The sequence below is a fragment of the Typopeltis vanoorti genome, chromosome 2 (genome assembly GCF_054136105.1).
Source record: "Typopeltis vanoorti isolate ZY-2024b chromosome 2, IOZ_Tvanoo_1.0, whole genome shotgun sequence".
Taxonomy (NCBI): domain Eukaryota; kingdom Metazoa; phylum Arthropoda; class Arachnida; order Uropygi; family Thelyphonidae; genus Typopeltis; species Typopeltis vanoorti.
The window spans coordinates 160,742,951-160,747,644 of record NC_143550.1 but is presented as its reverse complement, the minus strand read 5'-3'; the positions used below and the strand labels follow the sequence as shown (position 1 = coordinate 160,747,644).

The 4,694-nt window shown below is 41.5% G+C and overlaps 1 pseudogene; it reads right to left on the bottom strand.

Annotated features, from left to right (window-relative positions):
• Positions 1–1,160: 1,160 nt before the first annotated feature.
• Positions 1,161–1,273, bottom strand: LOC150109583 (U2 spliceosomal RNA; annotated as a pseudogene).
• Between the last annotated feature and the right edge of the window lie 3,421 nt (positions 1,274–4,694).

Below are 4,694 nucleotides of genomic sequence, written 5' to 3'. Positions count from 1 at the left end.
GTCAGATCCATGTTCCCCTGTGAGGAGGAGTTCGGGTTCTCCTATTCTTTCCATCGCTTCTTTGAATTTTTCCGCGACCCCGGGAATACTGCTAATGAGATGGCTTAGTCTCCCCTGCTTTTTCGTGAGGGACTTCTGGGTGGGCGGTCTCAGATACTTTTGCTGTTTTGGGCGTTACCAACTCTTCTTCCTGTGGGCTTAATGGCCGTTTGGAGGTGTTGGTGTTCACCTCCATCTTTCCTTCTTCCTTATCTATATCTATATTTGTATTGATGGTTTCAATAACTACTGTTTCTTCTTGTTGGATTTTACTGCTTGTAGAAGTTTTTTTTCCCTTACGGTTTTTCTTGGACGTAGAGGTATGGCTTTCTGTAGCATCAGGAGTGGCCTTTAAAGGTGGAGAAGCTTCCTGTGCTGTGCTGTGCTATTTCCATTGCTTGGTGCAGTTGTAGGTGTGATTGCACCTCCCATCCTCTCTGCCATGGTTCTTGATGGGCAGGTGTCCACTTTGTGGTCAATGACCCTGCATTTCAAGCAGGCTGCCTCACACTTATCCTGGTTGTGGCCTGCTTTGAGGCAGTTCTTACACTTCACTAAAGGGCAGTCTGCCCCAAGATGAGTGAAGGCGTCACACCTGAAGCATTGCCCTTCTTTACGCCAGGGTAATTTACCATTATCCTAGCGGATCCGATCACGACGAAGTTTGGAACCGCTGTTTTCATCTCGAGCTGTTTTCCGAACACTTCGTAGATGACTTTTTCATCACTTTGTATGTATCCAAGGGGAATCTGGGGAATTTAAGCATTTTGATAATGCTCCCCACCATAAATGAAACAATTCCCTTTCCATTACATTGAAAGCCTTCGAGTAATTTGTCTCTAGTCTCGGCGCTCCTTACTACGACTTGGTATCTGCCATTACCAAAGGGAGTGAATCCAAAAATCTGGTCCACACCGACGCTGTCAATGAGGGCTTTAGCCAAAGATCGGGGTCGTAGATCGGCGTCAGTCTCGATGCCGAGAGTTCGCGTGCGCGGCAAAACATTGGCCATAGCTGGCGAGGGGGGGGGGGGCTAACTAATCCCACCACCAAGTGTTTGTTATTGCTCCAGTCTGGGGTTTATTCTATCTGTGCTGATCAGTTAATATCGCGAACGCCTGGTGGTGTCCGATGTTAATTTTGCAACACAGATACTACGTTTTGCTCTTAGCCTGTTAAGCTTGTAAGAACAGATACTACACACCTGATCTCAACCAGAAGGCCGAGAAGCGATAACAATGGAACAGCTAACTACTGTAGCTAATCATACTACAGAAATGATCCTGTGAAGTATGCTCTTCACAAGATTATTAACATTAACAGCAGGACGTAATATCTTTTCTTTCCAAAAACAACTCTAAATCGCCGAGAAACGATCACTTGTAGAAGATATATATATATATATATATATTTTGTGAGTTCACCAAACTTCATCATTGGCCTGTAGAGTAAGATAGGCTGAGAGTCAGCAGATAGTAGAAGAGGAAATAAAGATAGAGTGCATAGTGGTAGAGTAGGTAAAAGAGGCCTCAGCTGACCTGTTTTAGCTGTTTGTCCCCCCCCAGGGGCGCTTCTAAAACGGTCGTTGATTTTTCACTTAAAAAAAAAAGGAAAAATCCTAAAAAGGAAACATGTAACAAAACAAAGAGAGAATAAATCTGGAGAAGGAATGGAAAGGTAAATTTAGAGGTGGAGGAAGGATCTGGCCCGAGTGATGCAGCTCACAAGGAACTGCACCGCCTCGCTGTAAGCCTTCGCCGCTTCGGTTCTCAGGTCCTCCCCCACCTGTGGGAGCTGAAAACCAGTGAAGCTGAGTACAGAAATCCACAAGGTGGTTACTGTTCCTTTCTTTTGTTGTGGGCTGTTATGATTCTTTTGGCCACCTCACTTCCCTTGGCCATGTCTAGTTTGCAGAGAGCTATGTAGAACGCCGAAGCTGCCTCCTCGTCTATATCCAGGGCTACCTCTACTTGCTCAGGGGTGATTTTGCTGATGTCATCAAAGAAGAGGTCACCCCATTTTGCACTGACGATGTCGGATCCATATTTCCCTGTGAAGAGGAGTTCAGGTTCTCCTACTTTATCTATCGCCTCTTTAAACTGTTCTGCCACCCCGGGCATACCTCTAAGGAGATGTTTTAGAGTCTCCCCTGCTTTTGCATGAGGGACTTCTGGGTGTTCGGTTTCAGATACTTTTGCTGTTTTGAGATTTGTCAGCTCTTCTTCCTGCGGACTTAATGGTTTGGAAGTTTTGGTGTTCGTCTCCATCTCTACTTCAGCTTCTTCTACTGTATCTGAATTGGCGATGTCTATATTGGCAGTGGTAGCTCCGCTTTCCATCGTGGGAGTTACCATGATGGTTTTTGCATTGTCAGTCTCTTTTGTTGGGATCGTATTGCTGGTCTCTGCAATTCTGGTAGGTATCCCTCCCTTACGGGACCTTTTCGTTGTCTTAGACATGGCGGCATGATCAGGAGTGGCCTCAAGAGGCGGAAACTCTTCCTGTGTTGTGACCTTTTCATTACTTGGTTTTTTGCTGATGTGATTGCACCACCCATCCTCTCTGCGAGGGTTCTGGATGGGTAGATGTCGACTTTGTGGTCAGTGACCCACATTTCAAACAAGCTGCCTCACATTTTTCTTGGTTGTGGCCAATTTTTAGGCAGTTCTTGCATTTTATGCGAGGGCAGTCTGCCCCAAGATGATTGAAGGCATCACATCTAAAGCATTGCTTTTTGACGCCTGGGTAATTTACCATTACCCGGGCAGATCCTATGAGGACAAAGTTAGGAACTTTGGTCCTCATTTCAAGAGAGATGGTTACCTCCCCTGACTTCCACTCAGGATTGTCAGCGTCATTGTGAACCTGGATTTCCCGTACAACTCCCCACTTAGAGAATATGCTATGAATTATATCGTTGTTCTCTGCATATTCTAGGGGAAATCGTGGTATCTTAAGGGTTCTCAGGATGCTCCCAATCATGAAGGGAGATACTTTTACTTTACCACAGTTAAACCCTTGGAGAAGCTTTTCTCTGGTCTCCATATTTTTGGTCACTACCTGGTATCTTCCACCCCCATAAGGGGTAAATCAAAAAATGTTCTCTGCCCCGACGCAGTCTATGATTATATAGCTTTCGCCATCGCCCTTGACGGTATTGTGGCGACAACCTCAATTCCGAGGGTACGCACACGCGGCAGAATGGAGGGCATGATCAGATGGGGGAAGCCTAACTATCCCCACCACCAAGTGTTTGATATTTCCCCATTTCCCCAGTCCGTGGTTTAGGAAGTTCTGTAAATTTCCGGTTAAATATCGTGAAACCCGATGGGACTCCTACCGATATTAACGGTAGGAGTCCCATCGGGACTCCTACCGTTACACTTTATTTCTTAGTTTCTGTTACACACCGTAACAGAAACTATACACTTTATCTAAGCCAAAAGCCGGTTACGAACATAATCCTAATCCAAAGAGTAGGGACAAATGGATATGAGCATAGACATCTCAATATCTCAACATTGAATTGAATTTATCTTATAGTCCTTATAAGGACTGGCTTAAAGGGGCGAAGCAAGAATGCTTTTCATCTTCCCCGTTATCTGTAGAGGACAGTGTAGGGATAAGGTGTTATTGAGCAATTAAAGCTCTGATCATGGCAGGAGGGTAACAGCAATAGCCGAGCCTCAGTTAGAACTTCATTAGCTATAGCATTGCCATCCATTACCCTCCAAGGGTATTGGATTGAATGAATCAATCACCGCATCTCACAGTCGACTGATTCCCTGAATTTATCTTTTTCTTTTTGCGTTCTTTTATATTGAAATGATTCATTTTATTTAGAGGTGTGTTTGGTTTTTTCTTTTTAATTTTATTAAATTTATTTTATGAGAGATATTTCTATTTTTTTAAGTTTTTTTCTTTTTTTCTATATTTTTTATTGATTTTATTCAGAAAAAGTAGAAACCGGAAAATAGTAGTTTCAACTGTTATTATTTTCAAATTATTCTTCTAAAATTGAACTTTGGATGTTTTCATAAACACAGAAAATGCTTTGAATTTAAAAATATTTTTTTCTTTTTAAGCAAAGGTGATATCCAGTTGAGTACCAAAAATTCCAAATCAATATAAATGTTAAGTCCTAAAGGATAGTTTCATCACAGTAATCCAAGTGCTTACAGTGAAATCTAGTCATCAAATTTTAATAAGACTATTACATTGATTCCATTCACTGTAAATAATACTTAGCTTTCCCAACAACTCAAATACCACCTAGCGGAGTAATTTGCACTCAACAATATCTGTTGGATAAAAAAAAAAAAAAAATTAATAATATTAGTTTTATTCATTATTATTAATTTATCAATAATTAATTTATCAGTTAATAATTGCTATTTATCCAGAAATGCATTTTAATTTAATCCATGACGAAGCCAAGTAAATTTTGATTTAAAAATGAGATTTTGAGTGACTTGATTTAATATTAACTGTAGATATTGCTACTAAATAAAGATTATGCTGAAGTTAAAAGAAACCTTATCTCAAAGATCGCAAAACTGTGGGCATAATAAATTTGATTGATGGGGACACAGAAGGGAGATATAACGAAAAAATAAGTTTGCGACAGACTACACAATTTGCAGGCAATTGAAAGC